Here is a 23,114-nt window from a genome sequence, read left to right as displayed (position 1 = left end):
GCATGACATTTTTTTTACTTATCATTTTTATATTATTGGGTAACTGCACACTTACAGTATTTATTTTTTATTGATGTCTTTGTAACTATAGCTACATTTATCGAGGTGGACCATTTAAAATATTTTTCAAATATTACTAAACTATTAATGACTTAACCATTTTATTTAGAATTCATTTGTATATATTTATATATATATATATATATATATATATATATATATATATATATATATATATATATATATATATATATATATATATATATATCAATAAATTATTGTACATGCGACGTCAAAACGATTTAATGCGAGGCGAATATAATATTACTGTGTAATCCTTTGTGGTTGCCGAATGTGGGATAGAGATCAATATTTAAATATCGGCGGTGTATTGTATGTATTCGCGTGTGGTGGTTTGGAGGAGGGGTGAGGTGTGGTTTGTGGGGGGGGGCGGTAAATGAAGCATCGATGTACTCTTGTAACAAGTAAGTCCATAAAGGCTTTTTAACTGTGCTTCCATCAGAGTAGGCCGGCACACCAGCACAAAAAAGGCCCGGAATGGCGCGCTCTCCCCCGGGAAGGCGCCCGCCAGCGCCGCGCAGGCAAGCACGCTCCATCCACTCTTCTTTAACAGCTCCTCAGCTGCTGTCTAATGACGCGCTTGGATGTCTCTCCATTTATCAGACAGTGCACACACACACACGCGCACAAGCACACACAACAACACTTGTTTTTCTGGGGTTAATCAATCCTCTTAAAGACGCGCACCAGCTTGTCGCCTACACGTCGGAAGCTTCAAGCAACAAAAAGGCGTTTCCTAATCATGAAAATAAACGTCCAGTAAGGTGAAATTTATGCCTATTTTTATTTGTAATATATTTACTTTTAGATAAAAAGCATGTATATAAAACGTAATGCAATACTCCTTGATGCAATCAACTAAGGCCTGCAGGATGCACGTTTGAGTTAACTGTTCTTCTGAAATCAAGTGCGTTTACAGGTTTAAGTATTATATTTAAGTCTTGATTTCGATGTGCTGTTTGCTCCAATCAGACGCGTGCTGCATGCTTGCTGCGTTTTGGTGGACACAAAAAAAAGAAAAAAAACTCTTAAAGGAGCCTCAATCGTGAGATGTTCTTCTCCTCCACACACACCATCCCCACCTACTGCTGCATAGGCTCCGAAATTCCTACCTATATGACCTATTATTATTATTATTATTGTTATTATTATTATTATTATTATTATTATACACAAACATATTCATTCATCCATCTTAAGTTGATTTAATGATTTGTGTTGGCCTATCTGAAGATTATAATGAGAGTATTATTAATACTATTATTACTATTATTATTATAATTATTTCTTAACATCATTATAATGTGATTCATATTATGTATACTTTATTCATCATTGATAGCTGAAATGTATTGATTTCTGTATTCCTATAACCAGCAGAAATTTACAGTGAATTACAATATCAAGAATTGGTTAGAATAAAGAATACATCCAACTGTAGCAATATCAACACCCAATACTCAATGTTGCCATTTATGAAGCTATTAGTAATATAACAGCACTTGTCAAAAAAAACAAAAAACAACGCAATTCTTTAGCCAATTAGTCCCAATGGTGGGATTATCCATTTACTCTCATTAGAGGAGCTTTTTCTATCGACTTGTGAAGGCTGCTTCACGTTCTCCATGCGTCAGCACTCTTCAATGAGTCTGTCCTCAATAGCGTGGTGTATGGGGGGCCTGTCAGAGAGAAAGACAGTAACGTAGGTGTGCTAAGGTCCACCACAACATTTGAACCCCCCATGGTTCAATTCTAAAAACAAACTCTCTAGACGGGATAAAGAAAATGTTGCAGAAATTATAAACCTTCAAAAGTAGCTTCTTTGATTACCAGTCGCTACTACTCTGCTGGAACAGTGTATTTTACCAGAGTTTAGTTGGGGACCTTTTCTGCCTCTTTTTCTTGCTCTTCTTCTATTCAAACATCTGTGCTGCTTGGCATGTTGCAGCACAACATGGCACTTCACTAGACGCTAAATTCTGACTTGCCTGTCTACTGTAAAGACCCTTTAAAAAAATAAATGATGGCATAGAAATCTACCATATTGCAGGGTGCAAATGATAAACCGTGCATAGGGGGGAAGCACCAGATTAGCATTGCTACCGCTGATCTCACAGGATAGCACAAGTGATTATAATGTATCGTGTACAACATTAGCATTAAACTGTTGGAGATATTTTAAATCCCTCATGTTGACACTGTCGCTAATCCATCACCATGTGTCAACATTTAAAATGATCCCAAATGCAGCACTCGGTTGTCGGAAATGGGCCAGAAATGGTTTTCATATGTGAAATAGATCGCTAAAAACATTTTGAGCATGCACATAATTATTTGTGCAAGATCTGTAGCTAGAGCAGCAACTGACATGTTTCTGTTGATATATTTCAGCTTTACACATGAGGGGGTTTGTCCAAATGCTCCTCAACTTCCTCAAGCACACTTCACCCGTACAGGATGTATTTTGTTTTATAACTGTAGTTGACAATGTATTTCAGTAGTTGGTGACATATTTGAGCTTAACGGCAGTTAAGAGTCCTCAGGTTGGTCTGCAGGGATCTTGTGCTGCATTTATGCCATTTCTTTTTTTTTTTCTCCTTTTTTTTCCTTTTTTTTTTACATTTGAAGGCTGTATGCGTGTTCAAAAGCCTGCTTTGCCAATGTAACAAAGCTTCCAGCACCAAGAAAGACAAAAATGTAAGCTGCTCGGATGTTTTGAGAAAGCGCTCGTGTCGGATTGTTGTGTATACTCTGTAGCCACGGGGCACAGCGATGTTGGGGAATGCAGAGGGGGGGGGGGCATGAAATTGACATTGCCTCCTTAAACTGTGGCTGGATTTGCAAAGAAAACGCAGCAATCCACATAGCGTTCAAAATCAAACACACTCTACCTGCATGTGTTTCTCCTATGACAAGTTATGTCACCCCATTAATTAGCTATTATGTTTTTTTTTTTAAATCATGTAAAGCAGGCATGCAGAATCTGGTTCGTGGGCCATACAGGGAACACATTTGAATCAGTCCATCAAGCAATTCTAAAAATAAAAAAATAAAAACCCTCAGCAGAACATTTATTATATAAATGCTCACACTACTGCGTATCTATAAAAATAAAGATTGTATTTGTTTCTTATATTTTGCATGGATCTCAGAGGATAAATACTTCAATTGCCGCCGATAGGTCCACAGCATTGTGGTGAAAGTCTCCACTGGGGGAAAAGCAACAATTGCTACAAATCAATAGTGTGCAAATAATTCATGGCTGATCACATGGTGTTTTAGCTCCTGATTTGCTGTAGAAATCCCTGTTTTGTTTGGCTCCCAGAGGGCAACATGAAAGAGAGCTGGGGTAGGGGAGCATGCAGGGGGGATAAATAATAATAGGAGGACATTGATCATTTTTGGGGAGGGGTGTGTCGAGACAGCTGAACCAAGACACGCACGCGCGTATGTATACATTATTTAGACTTGCATCAGGTTGGCATCAGCGCCCCCTCGGGAGTCGTGGCGATGACCCCGAATGTGGAACAAACCCGAGTTTGAGCAGTCGGTCACAGCTTGTAATTAATTTAGCCAACACCAACATGGATCGGGTTCCCTCCTGGTAGGGGGAGCCAACCCGCAGACGTGTTAACAACGTCTTCTGAGAGCAATGAGGCCCATTTGCAGTAAGTGTCTTGCTTTGTGTGTCGGGCCAGAAGGGGGGAGTCCCTCTGGTGTCGGCCAGCGGAGGCTTTTTAATGGAGTGATGCTACACTGTCTCAATCGCACTATTACAAGCTGGTCCACTGAGAGAGTTTGTAGAAAAGACTCCCTGCATGTTGCGCGCTTGAGACAGCGTCATTCGAATGAACAGAATGACACAAAGACCAAGAGGGGAGTGAGGAATACAAAAGCAAAAGCAAAGTACATTGCGACATTCACAAAAGGCAGCACTGGAAGGCAGCACAGTGGGAAGTTTGGTGCTGCCTTGCAGCATAGCGAGATGATTCTGGGATCAGATTTCGACTTTTCTTCAAATGTGCGACAGTTTCACTTGCCTTTTCCTTCTTGGTAGGAAAACACCATTGAAGATTAAATGTGTATTTTAGATCCATTGAAGACTAAACTATGTCCAATGAATATGGCAACAGATTAGCAGTTTCACGGAACCCCAAATAATCCGAACAATCGATTCTCGAGCCAAAAAATTCACAAACCAAGGAAATGTTTGCCCTTGAATTAAATGAAAATGCAATGAATCCGTTCCAGCCGCAGAATGATGTCATATTACCTTATTTTGATTGCTGATGTGTGGTCAAAAAAAATAAATTGGTGAAATATATAAATACGTGAAAAGATTATCTCTGATGATGCAATGGGTTCAGCTAAACAAATGGGCAATTTCATGTATTGGATGGTCATGTGGACGCTTTAGGCATGTGCCACAGAAGAAGGATGATTGCATTGTGATGCCAATCTGACCCCCCCCCCCCCCCCAATTTTATTTCTTTAAAAAAATTGGAGAAATTCTGGCTATCCGTTTGTTGATTTTATGCTGATCCGAATCGCGATTTATCAGCCTTGATTGCAGATGGGGGGGCGGCTTAAGGGGGAAGGGGTGGGGGTATCGGCCATATCAAGGTAATAATTAATCAGATTCCCGCTTGGGATGTAAAGAAGGCACACACATGTGTACCACTGACACGTGTCATGTGAAATATGGACGCTAACACGTTTGCAGTGACATTTCTGATCTTTTAATTACATCTGCCATCTCAACCCCCACTCACTTGGTCATGTGACATGCATGCGTAATCAGCAGGTATTATTCGTCGATTCTTGATATGAAAGCGAGAACACTAAAAAGCCTGCAGCCATGCTCTGTGCCTCCAAAGTTGTTTTTGCCGAGAAAATTAAGCGATTGACTAATGGCGTAAATGCCGTTAATTAGCGCCAGCAGTTGGCCAAACAGTCGTCTCTGCCTGCCGCTAATAAGAAATCAATTAGCAAATGAATTGGTCATTAAGTGAAGAGCTCATCTTGGCCCGGGCATTTTTTTTAATGATTTTTTTTCTTTCTAATGCGTGTGATGGCGGCTAATTGCATGTGTCATCTGGCGCTGGAAGCTTTCAGCATGCCTAATGAAGCGTCATTAGATCATCACTGGCACTCTTGGAAGATTCTCAGGGAAAAACCTGCTTGCCAATTATTTTTAATTGCCACACAGAGCACAAACAAGCGAGCGCCCGCCGCACCTTGCCGGCCCGACACCGGGTCTTCTGTGCAACTTCATTTGGAAGCGATTAGGGCTTTTCTAAAGTGCCCATCAGCTCAAATGGCGAGGCTCGTTGTCGCTGCGTTTTCTTGTCTGGCTTTGATGCAGATGGCGAGAAAAAATGGTGGACGTGTCTCTTTATAGCCAACGTGCATGCGTCTGATGGGCTTGTCTGCACGTTAAGGTCTCGTTTTTGTGCTAATGTAGTTTGACCAGCCACTGCACGCAACATAACACCTACTACAATGGAATGTTGTCATATTTTGTAAAAACAATGCATGTCTAATTTGAGTTTTTTCCAGTTTCGTTATGACTGTAAATAACATCTTACATTGAATTCCACTACTATTTCTTAAATCTGATTAAAAAAAATGTTTAAGTCAATAGCCACGGTAGCTTGTCAAAAAATTTAATTAGCTTTATAACGGTACGTAGCTAGGTCCTGTAAAAAATGAGAAAAAGCCCGTACTCACTGCATCAAGTTTGAATAAAATAACACTAGTCAATAACAAATTCTAATCAGAAATTTTTATGCTGGTTTAAAAAAATGTCTATTTTTTTCATAGCACATCAGGTTTTTGAGCAATTTTCATTTGTTGTTTTTAAGTTTAGCCCATTAAAGCTTGCACGATATGGCTTTTACCATCTGTAGTAATTTGTAGCTATGATGTTTCAGAAAACAAATGTGAAAATTTCACCTTTTGCTGGACCTAAAACTTGTTATTATTACTATTATTACTACTTACGATGACAACCTGATGAGGTTGAGGAGAGAAGATTGGGAATGAGCGCAAAAAAAAAAAAAATCAGCTACAAAAGTTTACTTGCATTTGTAAAAAATCATTGACCAGTGTAATTTAGTAGAAAATAAAATAAAATAAATCAAAACAAAGACATATGATTACAAATTAAATTAAAAGTTGAATAAAAATAAAATAGTATAATCTTATACTCAGAGTGGTACCCTGATTTGTCTTACACGTTACTCTTATGAATTATGAAATGGCATTAATGCATCCATCTCCACTGTTTTTGTTACGTGTTTTTATTTTATTTTTTTAAATGGCCAAAATGCATTAAAAAAATAAGTAAATAGAAAAGAAAAAAAATACAGTTTATATTAGCTCATCATGCTCAATTCAGAGATATTGTTTTGACTTTTTATGAAGTCGTTCTCTTTTGCAAAAACAAAAGTGAATTCTAATGTTGATGGACGGCATCTGTGAAGTGACACGCATGCATACACAACGTTACATGGTGTAGTGTTTATGGAAGTAAATTAGGGCCTCGTCTCATTTCTGTATTTGCAACTTCCTAAGTCCTCTATTTACTTGCTAGCAGCTGCTGATGGAAATTCCATTAAGGGCAGGAGGAGACTGACAGAGAAACAAGGCAGGAGGAGGTAGAAATGTTTTGAAAAAATGAGCAGCCCGTTTTTTAATCTCATTTCATGGAGAAGTCTACTAAAGATGACATCACATAAATGACGTGCGTCACAGATGAACGGTTTGCATGAGTGGATTATTACAATCACCACAAATGTCCACTTTATGTTTTGTTTCATGTAGGATTAAATTTAAAACAAATGTAAAATTAAATTATTCTTCCTAACTTTCCAGATGCAAGGATTATCATGAGTCTTTTGTGGCTTTTGTTGACATGAAAGTCAGAGTAATAAAAATCAACCGACATTTCCAAAAATCGTAATTAGCCGCTCAGTTTAATTCTCAGATGGGCACCTTTTTATATGGAATCCACATTTGCCTCCTAATTTATTGCGTTTTTTTTAACCATTACATTATAAATTATAATTAGTTAATTCAATAAAAAGTAAGTACCATTTGTCATTTTTGGCACTAACTGTTTCCAAAGACAATTTTGACAATTCAATGGTGAAGTTTGTTTAATTTGATTAAAATTAAGACAATTTATTGTGTATTTTTTCATAAATGCAAAAGGCAGTTCAATGCTGAACTATGATAGTGTATGTTTTCAGACGCATCAAGACAATCTTGAATAATGATTTTGTACACATTTTTGTGATGGCAATTTAGTTCTTTTCCGAAATACAATATAACCAAAACAATCTATGTCTTTAAAAAGCGAACGTCGACTATTTGTTCGATCGTGTATTCATTCTATCTGAAGAATTTTTCATAAACAGCAAACACAACGTAGTCTTGAGTCATCCGATTCACAACAAATTTTGTCTTGAATGGTGGTAACGTACACTTTTTTTTTTTAAAAACATCAAATAAATATTTTTGCCATCATGCTAACGTATATATTTTCATCAACATCGAAGGCAATTTAGTCTTCAATGACGCTGTCATGATTGTGCGCAGTTTTCTGAAAATCAGACAATTTGGTTTTGTATGCCTTTTTGTAAACATCAAAAACAATTTTCTCTTGAATGACGCTATGAAATGCTATTTTGTTAACATGAAAGTCAATTTAGTCTTGAGTGACGGTATCATATGTATTAAATGTCTGTGTTTTTGTGAGCGTTGAGGACAACATGAGAGGTTTTGATCAAGCTGCATTCGTGTTTCGTAGAACATTTTGTCAAAATGCCAAAAATCTAAACTATTTTTGGGTGATTTTTGGCATGTTGAAAGATTGCCAAAAAAAAAAAAAAAATTGTTTTTCCTAAAAAAATTGCCTGGTCGTGAATAAATATTCTGAAGTGGACTTGTGTATGTTTCCTGGGAGAAACAAATGTGAGATAGCATCCCTTATGGAAATAAATAATAAAGAAAAGGACAAAGAGCTCGCTGTTTCTTGAAGCAAACGTCATTGTAGTCCTCTAATAAGATTGAGGCTCCTTCTCGCACAACACGTGTTTTCAATCTGACCCGGGATAACTGTCATTTGATGAAAGGAAAATTGCTTGAAACTGTCAATCCCGCTGATGCGTTGTGACATTTTCCGCCTACCCCCCTTCCAAACACGGGGTCTCTTCCTCCTCGTCGTGGTGTCTGCATGACAAACAAACACAATACGCTCGCCTCGGCCAAGGACTGAGTTTTGCAAATAGACCAAAAGAACCAAATTCAATTGTTGTCAGAACAATCGCTTGGATTGCGCAAAGTGTTTGTGAGCGGCGTCAACGCAGCTGTCGTCCAATCGGATTTCTTCTTTTTGGAGGGGAAAATGCTCACTTTGAGACAGCAGCCAAATGAGCTGGCGAAATAGCACAGGTGGTGTGGCCAAGGATTCCGATGTGCAGCCATGCCAAACACTTCCTCCCAGGTGCAAAAAAGAGGGCCGGGCCTTTTGAATTTGATGGCGGCTGCAAACGGCGCTCCAGATGTCCATCAATATTTAGCAGTCAACAAAGCACCGGGAGGGGTGGCGACGCAGCAGCTGACGACTGCTGAACTGTTGACTCTTAATTTAAGTGCTACCATAAAGTGGGCCACAAAAGCCGCCGCACCACTGTGACAATTTGCTTCCGATGGATGGAGCTATTTTTCTTTCTGTACTTCTGACCTTTCATATCTTTTTAACAAACACGGACTGGATTAGGGTCAGTTGAAAGAAGTACTTAATAGCTCTCTAATACCTGTTTCTTGTTTTCTGGACCTATGCAAATTCTTTTTTTCTTTCTTGATTCTATGACAGAATGTTAACTGTGCAAGGGGATGTCCATATTGTAAATAAAAACATAACATCTTACCCCAATAAGTTAAAATTTGATTTATCTGACTGGAGCATCTTCTTCCACATTTGGTGTGTCCCAAGTGGCTTCTGGCAAACTACAAACGGGTCTTTATATGGATGTCTTTGAGAAATGGCTTTCTTCTTGACACTCTTCCATAAATGCCAGATTTGTGTAGTATGCGACGAATAGATGTCCTAGCAACATATTCCCCCAGCAAAGCTGTGGATCTCTGCATTCCATCCAGAGTGATCATGGGCATCTTGGCTGTATCTCTGATCAGTCCTTGCCTTGTTCGGGCTGAAAGTTTAGATAGACGGACGGGTCTTGATCTGCTTGCAGTGGTCTGTTACTCTCTCTATTTCAATATGCTAAACTTGTGAAATATTTTCAAACTGTAATCCTGCTTTAAACTTCTCCACAACTTCCTGGACTGGATCTGCCTGGTGTGTCCCTTGGTCTTCATGATGCTGTTTGCTCCCCAATATTCTTTTAACCGACCTCAGAGACCATCACTGAGCAGGTCCATTTATATTGAGAGTAGATCACTTCCAGGTAAACTGTGTTTATCATCATCTGTCATTTCGGTCAGCAATGGATTATTCCAAAATGATCATGGAACTTTTGTACTCAGTTGGCCGCACTGACAGTAAAGGTGCCGAAAAATATCGGACTCCCCACTTTTCAGTTTTTGGTTGAGCAGAGAACAAATATAGGTGGGGGGTCTTTCTATAGGGTGATTTTGCAGCGAGATTTTGCTGCATATCAGAACAACAGTAAGAATAGATAGTTGGCTAGATGTCAAATCAGAAGGCACCCAGTATGTCATATCATTATTGAAGAGGCAAGAGCATACAGAAGTTTGTTTTGGCACATGCGTCACATTTCTCACATTACACACTTAAAATTCTTCATTCTTAAAATTATAAAATATTATATATATACATATATATATATATATATTTTCTTTTTTTTCTTTTTTTTTAACCATAATAAACCTCTAAAACTCCTTTAGACAGCTGATGGATTGAAGTCAAGAGAGCAGTGACTTCACTTGAGTATGTGCACACATGTGCTTGCAGCGCCCTCAAATCGCATTAGAAGAAGTCTAATTGAGGTTTATGATGCAGAGGAGAGCATATGCTCTCTGGGCCAATTGAATCATTACAAGAGCGCTCAGTCAAGGGTGAGGAGCTGCCAGAACTGCTGCGCATCCCTCCATTATTCACACTGGTAGTGGAAGTGGGACTCGTTTCTTCGACGCCGGACCCCGCAGTGAGATGCTACTTGACCGGCCGTGATGCACTGAGATGGGGTGTGAAGCGGACAGGCGCAAAGACAGCCCCTCACACTTAAAAAGGAAAACAGACATTTAGGTTTATAAGATTTCCACCGCCACAGCCACACTTGATGAAATTTACATGACACGTCAGAAAGGCCGCAAGAGGCTCTTTGGTGCCTGAAAAATACATCAGTCGCCATCGTTTTTTAAGATGGAATGAAAATACACTTTGCGCACACACATGCCGGCGGAGTGTGCAAACAAAAAGACTGGAGTCGACATGGCGGTGGCACAAAAAGCGGGTCGCACGCCCCTTGGTGTCACGTCTCATCGCAGTGATCTAAATGAATGAGAATGGATGCTGCCTTCCACCAAATGCTGTTAGGGGCCCGCTTGCTTTATTTAATGAAGGCGCTGTCGTGGCAGGCAGGTGTCAGTGGCAGATTTCCCTCAAACGGGGTCACTCAATTCACAAATCAAGTTAACATAACACTTGATCAGGGGGTCCCGTTTCACTGGCATGGGTCCTCTTGCATTTCGCCTGCACCAATGCTCCCCTCATGTGTCCAGATGTTCTTACTTTGGAAGCGTTCCTTGCCCAGAACCACTCTTAGAATGCTGATCTTTTGTGGCTCGAGATTACAACAACATCCTTCTACTTACTGCCATTACAATGTGCAGTACTAGACTCCACAGTCTCCACTTTGCTGCAGCTACTTCTTTTTATGCAGCCTGGTCTCCACTTTGGTAAAATGTGTAATTTCGGTCAAATCTAAAATACATTGAAAAATGTTCTACAGGACTATGTTTGATTTTATATGTTAAGATTAAAATTGAATTGTGAAAAATCTGACTATTTTTTCAAATATGTTAGATTTAAAAACAGATAAAATATTGAATCAGATTTTCTATTGCAAATAGAATTTAAAAAAAAAAATGAGACGCGATTATTTCTCATTTTTCGCTGTTTCTCATTGTACTATTTTGAAGTTGAAAACAAATCGCCTAATAACCATAACCCGCGTTTTGTTAACCCCCCTCCCCCCCAAAAAAATACCTCTTTCCACAACAGGATGCATAACACACAATTGCTGCTCCTTAGCTACGTGGGCCACTCTGTCGCCACCCCCTTGACCACTCCCACATCTTTGACTTTCCTGCCATTTTCACACCGATGCGGTATTCATAGATCCCTTCATACTCTGCCACAAAACATTTATATCAATTTCAGATTTCAAGGGGAAGTCAACCCAAACATTTTCTTTACAAGAATAGATTCTATGCAGTCCCACTAGTCCAAACATGGCATTCTGGTTCGTATGGCATTTGTGGAATACGAGTTAAGCAGCAAAATATTCAGTAGATACCAGAAGAACAGCAGAACAGCGACAGTCTTATGTTGAGTCGTAAGCGCGTGTTACAAGCTTGCATATCACATTTGGAGTCAGTTAAAGTTCCAAGGATCACGTGATGTAAACCACAGCTGGATGCTCAATGATTAAAATCATTTGACGTTGTAACATGAGGATATCTAGTAAAAAAAAAAATAAGACAATTGAAAAGTGTACACACTTATATGAGTTTACCTTGTTGCTGATGTGTCTGACTCCACAGTCTCCAACATGCTGCAGGGCTCGGACATCTTTCGTCCCTCAGTCTCCATGCACATTAATCTTCATGTGCCGAGAAATAAATACAGAAGACCCGCATTCCCTTGTCTCCGTCATGTGTTCAGTGTGGCAGGGTTTTATACCCCCTAATTCTGAATTCTACATTTCTTGGACTTGATATATGGTTATATTTCTACTGAAATCACCCCCGTCCAGCTCCATTTTGTTGTGTTCCTTCCTCGCCATGGACTTTCTGTCCTGGAAGCCAAAATAAATATTGCAAAAGACCAAAAGAAGGTTTAAAAAAGATGCAAATTCTCAGAGGTACACAACCCAATTGTAGACCTTTTTAAACATGCCTGCGGGTGCGGTTTCAGCCGCTAATAGCATCCAAGCGTTGTTTCTGAACGTTCAATGAGTGATGCGTGAGCTCCGTGAAGTGTTGTGGCTGGCAAAGGCGTCAGCGGCAATCTCTCATCATACCGACTGTCCTGGGCTTATTTATTTCTGTATTTATTTTGCATTAACAATCCTAATTTATTTGACTCGAGCTGGGGCGGCGCACTATGGGAAGAATACAAGCGTTTTAAAAGTGCCTAAACGGGTCTGCAAGCAGGCTGTCACGCTCGCTTACGGCCTCCGCCATCCGTCGACCCGCCGGCGGCGCAAACTGTTAGCAGCCGTTAGCCGTGCTAAAAGGGAATACTAATGGAAATTGGGAATGAACGGCATTAAAAAAAGCTCAAAGCGGGCTTATATGCAGATGTACGTGGTCCATTACCTCCGTTTACCTTGGCTTTTATTCAGCGGCTGACAGCAGTAAACAACTGTGAAAACATCTACACACGCAGGTGAAACTGATTGTGACGACTGCTCTAAAAAAAACACACTTCCAGGGCAAGGAAACTATTTAAAGTGACGCTTTATGGGGTTTATCGCTATAAATGACAGCAGTTCTGATGGAATTGAGAAGCGAGGCATTGCTTATTCATGGGGAGTTACACTGATGGATGTGTACAGTGAGTCAATCATAAACACCTCTCATCCGCTAATCAGGAGGCAGCGTTGGGCCGGGGGATGCCTGCGAGCGGGACTGCGGGACTGACAAATCTAATGATCAACAAATAATGAGAAGAAAAACAAAACGCTCGCAAGTAGAAATGAGACTTTCCAGACAAGTTGTGCTGAGTTTTTTTTTTTTTTTTTTTTTTTTTTTGGGCGCACCTTCCTCAGCTGTGTCCATTTCCATAAACGCTGCCGGCTGTCTCACACCTCCACCAGGATCGGCGCCTGGCTAAATGCCTCGGCTTCTCATTTGGCTCCCCTTTCTCTCTTTCGCTCCCAAATGTTCATTATCAGCATTGCGGCTTGCCCGGGAGTGGGAAAGAGTAGAGAGTTGAGATCATTGACAGCTTGATGTGACGGAGGTCAATTGAACTAACAGGTTTTTGTGTGTTTTGATTCTAAATGGGACACTTGTGTCGGCTGTTCTTGGCTTGCACACACACGCACACTGTAGGCTGTAATGAGGAGGTTATGCAAAGGCACAGGCAGCCCAAATCTGTGATTATAATTAAGCGCTCCCCACCTCCATCGCTCTCCTCCCTCACTTCGTGTATGTAGGGAATCATTCCATAAAATACGCCTTTATTGATTAACACCACTCTCGATCAAATGAAGCTTGTTTCCCATGACGAGTCACTCAACAGAGGGCATCTCACGCACTTTTATAAGTTCAGTTCTCACCGACAGTGCATGAACTCCGATCTTTTAGCAGTTTACAGCCTTCGACGGTTGTTTGGACTTTTCCGCGTCGAGCACTTCTGCATGCAGGTAGGAAGCGCCCGCCAGTCAAAGATGTCTGGCACATCTGGCGACCCATCTGGAAGTCAATTCAGGCGTCGAATGCCGCGCGACCTCGATCGTCTCGTGGCGGCAGATGAGTGTCAGGAAGTCAAGCAATGTTCCACTTTTCACAAAGGGGAAACTTCTCCACCTAAGAGTCAACGACAGCCAATGGCATTAGTTTTTTTTCAGAAATTAAGTCTTAACTTCAGTCTGAATACAGTTCTGACATTTGAAACTATATTCTCCGAAATGTACTACTCTTTTACGGTCTTTGTATTTTTTTGTTTTTGAGTGGTCATGTAATAAAGTACACTTTCCTTATGTTTGAACTGCACTTCCATTATTCATGTATTGTTATAATTGCTTTATAACATTCCAAATGAAATATATAATATTGTCAGGTTTTGGTAAGGATTAAGCAGGCTTGTTATTCACTCCTTGTGTTAACGTATCTTTGATTTATTTATTTTTTGCTCTAAATTAGCGGGAAGTGCGGCTCCTAAGTAACTAAAATCTGCTGACGATAGTGTTATTAGTAAGCCTATGCGTATTAATGTTGTAAAAAGAAGAAAGTAAGGGCTGCACATGAATGTTCAAGTTCGTGAACTCGCCGAGTCATTTGGCTTAGCAAGATCTACCATGTGTACTTTTTTTTCAAAGGTGGAAACAGCGTAATCTGGCGATGTATATCTGGAGAATGTGAAGCAAGGTCCTTCAAAATCATTCTTACGCCTGAATCATTTTGCAAATGTACACATATTAGCAGAGTTCTTTGCTCAGGTTAAGAGCCAAGAAGCAATAAAGAGTGATGGTTCGATGACGCAAAGATTTCAAATTGTAGAAGAGGAACAAAATTATTGATTGTATGGATAAATGAAAAATACCTCACTTGTTATGCAAAAGGATTTGCCAGTGAACACACTCCAGTCGGATTTGCGTATTTACGGATTTTATTTCTTTTTTTTCATGATCTTTCAATAAAAAACACTGGCTTCATTCTTGGTCTGAAACTGATTCATTATTTTTTCATTCGTTCCCTTATGAGACATTTCTTCAGTTCGCAAACGGAGTTTCAGAATGAACTAAATGAAATTCTGCTGTATTGGTTTTGAAGCACAATTCTGGTGGCCAGTGCTGATACGTTTGTCTTCCACTTGGCAAAGCAAAACATTTTTTCGCACACTTTTAATCGTACATGAAAGGAGAACACGGCAAATGTCATGACGTGAAAACATCAAAAAGTGAAAGTGCAAGCCTGACCTGCTTGAGGTCAGTGTCTCCTCCCCCGGGGAGGAGTTAGCACTGACAAACACATACGCTTTGAAACCGACTGTCATGTACTGTCAGTGAATCACACACTCATGTTAGCCACACACCCCCCCTTTTTTTTGCACATTTCCTGTAAAGCTTTGCTTGGTGTGCCACATGTCAGCGATAATATGAAGACAACCCCCCCCCCAGCAAATGTCAATGGGAAAAGAGGATGTCGTCTGCCTCAGAAAACGCCACTTGCATGTGAAGGCTGCTCTTTGCTGTGTGATGTCATGTGATATGGAGGTGCCGTCTGTCACATGACATGAGTGATCTGACAGAGGCTGTGATGGTGCTCAGGCTTAAACAAAAGAGGGCAAGCACATAGCACTTTCCCTATGCGTGGCCAAATTCTTTGAAAGTATGGGCAGGATTATTACTTCTCGTATGTGACAGGAAGTGGAAGCAGACGAGGGGGAGTTATCCTTCAGCTGCCATACATTTGCGATCATTGCTTTAAAAACACAAATGGTTTTATTTATTTATTCATTTATTTATTTATTATGTTTTTGTTGTTGTCTAGCAGGGGCTGTTCTTGTCGCATACATACCCCACACCTACAACACAAAACAATTAAGTATGAGACACTTATAGGAAACTAATTATTTTTTAACCACATTCAACGTAGCTTTGCTTATCTTTTGATTATGACATGATAGAGCGTTGCATGGGGGATGTGGCTTTTTGTACATGTATTTGCGGTTTTTGGTGTAGTATTTAGTTTCATGTTTTTTTTCCTTGTGTTAGATGTGTCTCGTTATGTTCATTGTGTCCACCTGTGTTCGTCTACCCAAGCCCCAGTGTTAACCAATCAGGTCCTTCCAACCCTTAGTGTCTTGTCAAGGTTCTCCTCGTCTTGTCAATTTGTTTGTATTTAGTTGCCCTTTGTCAGATGTCCATGTCAGTGTCTACGTCCATTGTCCTGCCTGTCTCGCTTTATTTTCAGTTGAGTCCTCGCATTTTGTTGCACTCATTTGTTTTGTACTTTTGTACTTCCCTGGATTTGTGAGTCTGTCTTTTTCTCAACCTTCACCACAACCTGACAATTGCGCTTCTGCATGGCCATCACTTGAAAGTGGCTCAGGCTCTTCACCCAGCCTAGCTGATCATGTCATGGGCTCGGAGTACAATGGCGTGAGAATAATGATTGCTTATTATGCAAATGAGCCCCACTGTTGTAGTACATCAGAAATAGGCAAAAAAACAAAATTTCACATTTGATGGGTTGGCAACTACTCCAGACATGCAATTGTTTGTATAAAAGACATAAAACAAGTCAATTTTTCATAATAATAATATGTATGCACTCCTGTGCTGTTTGTACAGAACAGTGATGTGGGGAAAAAGCCGGCTCGTATTGGTGGTGCGAAAGGGGCTGCGTGGTGTGACACGGGAAGAGCTTATTGAGTTGATTGATGCTACAGAGGTGGGATAAAAACAGGCAGGAGAAGGAGATAATGAGGTGTTTAGATGTGACGTGCGAGATAGAGCGTTCAAACACACGAGTCAGCTCATGCAGGGGGGTGTCAACACACACACACACAAACACACGCACGCATTCACTTAATAGAGGGCTTTGGCCTTGTCAGTCACATCTTCCTCCCCATTTTCCATCTTGACCTGTTGAACTGCCGAGATGCTCACATAGATGTAGCAGCTCCAATATGAACGATGTTGAGCCGAAGAGCTTATAATGACACAAATGATCATTTTTAACATCAGTTTTTTTTTTTTTATCATTTGGCGGATTAAAATGACGTGTTCAGAAGTTAATTAAGCAAGTAATTATATTTATAATGCACAAAGCAACCCAATGTGCTACACGCAACTAAAAGCAAACCTGAAAGCATTTACAAACAGAACTGAAGACATTCACAAAACAAAGAGAAGAAAAGTAGCTCATTAGAATCACTAAAAGAAAATGTATTGACATCATTTAAAGACATTAAAACGCAAAAAAATGGATTCTAAAAAAAAATAGATTCATAAATGGAATGAGGGGAGCATAGGGTTTCGAAACTGGATTTAAAAGCAGTTGCACTTGAGGTTGACTTCTCTTCTGTTTGCAACTTATTCCATTTGTGTGCAGCAGAACAAATAAATACTGCTTCACCAGTTTTGCTTTGACACCTTCACCCAAGTTTAATAATAAACAGCTTGTTGAATTCTTAGCCCCTGTGACAGTGTTAATCACGAGTGAACTTTAGATTCTTTGTAATGTCATAAGTCTTGCGATGTCTCTTTCAATGCATCTCATTAAGAATGCCCAGCTGTATATTATGTTTTCATTTGCATTTACACATACATGGGTAGTAATTCTACGTATATAGAGATAACAAGGATTACTGTGTGTGTGTTTGCAGTGACAAGAGACAGCGAAGCGTGTCTGTGGGTGTGTTCTGTTGGCAGCGATGGAGAGATCGCAGGCAGATGTTGTCATTGCAGCGTCACACCACAAAGAAACTCAATAGAATTTGATGACACAACGATCAGCAACCTTAAAAGAGGTGGGAGGAGCAAGCTTGGAAGGTATGGATTGTTGATTGACAAGGTTGTCACTATGATACGCATATTTCGTCAAATAATGGCCAGTCCATTTGAACAAATCTCAAACCTCGAAAGAGAAGAGAAAAAAAAAAAATCACGTACTGCACATATTGCCTGCAAAGACGATATGGCTTCACACAGTGTAAGTTGGAAAAACGAACACAAATAAGATAAAGATTGGAAAAAAATGTTTTATTTATTCTAACACAGTGCAAAATAATGAAATAACCAAAACAGTCTTACTTCAAAAAGATGCTTCCATCTTGGTGGCTGTAATTCGCTTTACAATGACTGTAATGACTGCGACAACTTACACAGCCCAAACAACAGACATGGCATTTGTAAAGCTGAAGCTCACTGTATTTGGTTTTAAATGAAAGTGAACGCCACTTAAATCTGAGACAGGAAAAACATCATTTAAAAGAAAACTACTGTCACTAAAACGCGGTCTAATGTAAAATAATCAAATTACGAAATTGACGCCTCCCTCTTTCCCTTTGGAAATAAAAATAACAGTAGGTGGCTGTAATTAGAAGTAAAAACAACAAAAGGCTCTCTACATTTAGTTTGATAATGATCCTTTGATGGTCACTGAGCTGAAACCCAGCTTTGAAGTTTTGCGCGAAAATTGCGGTCGGCTTGGAATCGAGCAATCTTAAAGTGAATGTTAATGACGGAAGAGGATGCGGGATGGAAGAGCGGACAATCTGAGAGGGAATAACGAGAGGCCGGCTCGGATGAGTGCTGATGAAGGGAATTCGAAACAGATGATCACTGATACAATAGGCAGGTTGTTTCAAACTAAAACGTACAAAGTAATGATAAAGGGACATAATCATCGCATGACTGCTGTTTCAAAGAAATAATCACACAACATTGAGTATTTTTGTTTTATGCAAAGATTAACTTGAATCTGTGTAAAAACGTAAAAATATTACTTAAAAATTTGCAACTATACACTTAATAGGATTATATGATGGTGATAGTTTGACCCTGGAACAGACAATCAATTTACGAGGATTGTGTGCATGCGTGCATGTGTGTTATAAAGGGAGGGAGGTAGCAGTAGGTTGGTGGAATAAATCAGACCCAGCTGATGTGTGTTTACCTTGCCAGGCCCCAGGGGACTCTGGGTAATTGAGCATGAACAGATCAGCAATAGAAAAGCCATTTTACAAACATACACACACACACACACACACACACAAAAGGTGCTGGCCTTTGAGGTAACAAAGCGTGAAGGTGTTGCGGCAGCGGTAAGAGACAACATTAGGTGTCGTTTGAGTGGTTCTATCTCGACTGATGATAACACGTGTGGCCTCATAAAACTTTAATAAAAACATCCTGAGTTGAGCCAGCTCTGCTGATGCATAAATCAAGCGCCTCTTCATTCCAGCGTGCAGCCGCTGCTACCTGCAGAACATCAAAATGTTATTTAAGTCAGGCTAACTGACAGCAGACATTCAAAGCGGGGGAACTGCATCGTTTATCTCAACTGGTTCATGGATTTCATATCTCCATACGAATGAGTAGTGCATTAAAAGCCACACCGGGGCCCTCAGTCCATCCATCACAAGAATTCAGACGTATCAAGGGTTGCATTAGCAACCTTATGCTTCCAAATGTCTAATATAAATCCTCAATCATTCCAAATGAAGTTATATGCTTTTGTTTGATCTGATTTTCATATCGCAAAAGACGTAAATACAAGTCAGAGGTCGATTCAGAAAGCATTAAAGCAATCACTTTATCTTTTTTAATATCCAAAGACAAGATTCGACTCGATGTCCAATGTCACCGTACACGTTATCACTTACCAAAGTTATGAAAGTTGTTTATTTTTATTTATTTTTTTTTTTTTTAAAGTGGTTAACTTTTCTTTATGCCAGATAAAAATAAATTGTCACTAAATTGTCCATGTGAGTGTGATGTTTGTTTGCCCAATACTGTATGTGCCCTACAATTAGCTGGCAAAAAGTGCAGGATGTACCCAGACCTTCAACCAAAATCCGTCGAGATCGACTTAAGCTCACTCATGAGGTGTGACTGACCCTAATGAGAACAAACATCAAACGAAACAGACGGATGGAGCCAGAAAGAACACTTTTTATCATTTTGTGTCTGTGTGTAGTCTATTAACCATAATCCTAATGACATCACCAGTGAAATACACAACAGTTTTATGCAGCCCATATTTTTTTTTTTACCATTTCAAACATAGAAGTTCCGCCACATCCATGGCAAATTGCTCATTATAACAAAGTACGATGTTACCTCTGTACAGTATATTCATATGGTGTGAAAGCTCCGAGCATGTGAACAACTTGAAGATGACGCAAATCGCACTCAAACTATAGTTTTCTTATGTTGTAGCGGCACCTTGAAACCGGTACATACTGTACGTACATCACACAGTTATACGCTACAGTGTGTGTGTGTGTGTGTCTGTGTGCGCGTGTGCGTGCGTGAGTGCATGTATGTGTGTGTGCATTCCCACTCTTGTAATGGCGTCATGAAAATTCATGATGAGAGCATGTTAAGTGCATTAGTCAGTCTCCCGAGTTCCAGCACATGAATAAAACCAACAAGGCGCACAGGAAGGAGAAAAAACATGGAAATTCATTTTGATGCCTAATTATTTTTGGACTTGACAGCCCGGCCTGTGTGTATGCATGCATGCGTGCGTGTGCGCGCGTGCGCGTGCGTGTGTTGGGGTGTGCGTGTACGTGTACGTGCATATCTATGTGTGCAGGTCGTCAGTGTTGCTGAGTAGATGCACAGTGCAAAACGGGGGGCCCTTCATTATGGGCCATAATGAGTACATCCGCTCCCCACACACACACACACACACACACGGGCTAGTGAACCTTTGTTGCATTGTTTTGTTCCGACACCTTGTGCGACAAATCAACACACTGTGCGACAAATCAATACAGTGCGTGGCTGGAGTAGCTTCGTTGCGGCGATCATGTCGCCATGCTTGCCTTCTTCCTCCTCTCGTTATGCTTTGACATGTACCAATCATTATCACGGCCCTAACACCCGAGTGTGTGTGTATGTTTGAGTGCTACACAAAGACACGCACACACACGCAGAACAGTGAAGCAAATTATAATATTTGTATAGAACATATCTGCTGGTTGCTGAGCTGGCTGGCTGCTGTTTAACGATGTCTTGCATTTGATTTAGAGCATACATATGATTTAAAATGTCTCAATGCATGCGTGTGTCCATTTTCTCCAGCGCTTGTCCTCATTAGGATCGCAGGTAAGTTGAAGCCGTATCTCAGCTAACTTCGGGCAAGTGGCAGGGTACATCCTGGACTGGTCACCAGCCAATCACAGGGCAAGAAGCATTCCCACTCACATTTACACCTCTGGACAATTTTCAATGAAGCTCGTTTCAATCAATCTAAACAAGATTGGAAGTAAGAAGGCAGAATGTTCACTGGCTCCATCCACAAAGTATGACGCTGCGATCTTGCGTGAATAGTGTCGTGCATCCAAGAATTTGTTAGGACTGCCGCACACCAAGACAGCTGAACATGGCTAAGTAGACCATTTCAATTTCAGTTGGCATAGTTTAGAAGTTCCAATTTTAATTAGAGTTCAAGACCCTGTTGAAAACTTCCTGCCTAAGCTCCAAACTGTATGACAGTTCTGTCTCATAATTCGGTGTGTGGTGGGCCTCAGCTTCTGTAGTTAGCCGGCTTTACACCAATTGCTTATGCAGTCCAAACAGCAGAGGTGGGTTTTCCATCAGTCCGTCACTGATGGACGACCTTTTTCTTGGGGAATGAGGTGATGTCCTATCGTGTTATTTTGAATCATTTTTTATTCCCTTGCATGCATTTTTGGTTTTTCAAATGAAATACCCCGTAAGTTACCCCTGCCTTGCTACCCTGCGTTTGGGCCCTCCTCCACCTCAACTTCCATTTACTCGGTAAGTCGCTCTGTCAAAGCAAGGCCCATGTTGATTTGCAATAATATCCGATTCAAGATCTCAGACTTTTTAAGAAAAAACTGGGTTGATATATGGCTGGCCACACTGCAAAACATTGTTTCGAACCTGTATGCTATTCCTCTCTGCCAAAGCAACCCCAGTAAATTATTTTCTAAGAATATCTGCGGTGTTTTTATATAACTACGTACCTTTTAGCTTATGTAGCTATTCCATACAAAAATTCCACTCACTCAAGAAACCTTTTTTTTTTTTTTGTGGTTCCTGACTGCTTGTTATTCCCAAACCGTTGTTGTTGCTCACCTCTTGACTTGTTTTGTTCCAACAAAAACTATGATTTTCCCGTTGACTGATTTCATGTCTGATTGCTCAAGTGTGACTTTTGCGGAACTTCCTCTTTTGCCCTCTTGGAGAAAACCGACGATGCACTTCCTTTCACTAATGTGCGTCTGACCAAAGATTTTCCTACCTTTGGATAATCACAAGCACCTGTGTGGGTGCATGCAAACGTAATAATAGTAATCAACCCCAATAGTGGGGGGTTGGGGGTGCGGCAATGAGGCCTTCCTGGCGACGCGCTTCACTGCAACGGATGTGGCGGCGGCAGGGATGGGCCAAATCTCCCAGGATTGGCCGCGGGGACGAGAGCAAAGCGGCACATCCGGACGGAATTTATTGGTTTATGATTGGCCTTATCCCCACCACATTAGCCTCCTGATTGCTCGACCAGGCATTACTGGACGCTTCCTCTGGAACAGAAACGGGTGGGGGCGAAGGGGGGCGAGGGAAAATTGAGCCTAGTGAACAATTACGCTTGCTGGCCTGTGTCAGGAATCTAGGGCCAGTCTGTCCAGTCTGTCCAATTAAAAAAAAACAAATCTGGCATCATTGAAGTCCAAATAACATTTAGTTTCAGATTGCATTCATTTTTGGAGCAAGAATAATGTTGATGTTTTGTTGAATCTGTCCATTTACAGATCATTTTAGGCAATTTATTGTGAATTGCGTTAATCACAAGATCCTCTTTTTTTCATCATGTGCACATCTTTTTACATCTGCATCTTATATCATCACAGCAAACACATAAGATTTGTGGCAACCACTGGAACAGGGGCCCACTTAAACGCATGGGGTGTCAGGCAGGATGATCTTGAACCTGAGCCCCCCTGGTGGCAGGTGGTGACCTTAACACCTTGCCCACAGCTGAGACTGTCAAATTATTAATATATTTATCCTTTTTTTGTTTTATGTTAAAACAATTATTCTATTGATATTCTGATCAATCTATGAAATGATTAAGGCTCAGAATTTATGGATGACAAAGAACAGAACATATTGAAGCTATTTAGTTTCAGACCTTTTGCTATATGTTGTGTAAAAACAAGAATTCTATTTATATATTGTTTAATCTGGTAAATTATTGATAATTTGAGCCATTATTCCTTTGTGTCAAAATGAAAATCCTATTGATGATCTAATTAATCTGTGAAATTTCACAAACAACGGTTTTGAACCCTTTGGATATTTTGATCAATCTGTCAAATCATCATCGTTTCA

Source organism: Idiotropiscis lumnitzeri, chromosome 14 (genome assembly GCF_059441095.1).
Source record: "Idiotropiscis lumnitzeri isolate Australia: NSW breed Sydney's pygmy pipehorse chromosome 14, RoL_Ilum_1.0, whole genome shotgun sequence".
NCBI lineage: Eukaryota > Metazoa > Chordata > Actinopteri > Syngnathiformes > Syngnathidae > Idiotropiscis > Idiotropiscis lumnitzeri.
The sequence above is the reverse complement of the archived record's forward strand: the minus strand, read 5'-3'. Positions refer to the sequence as shown.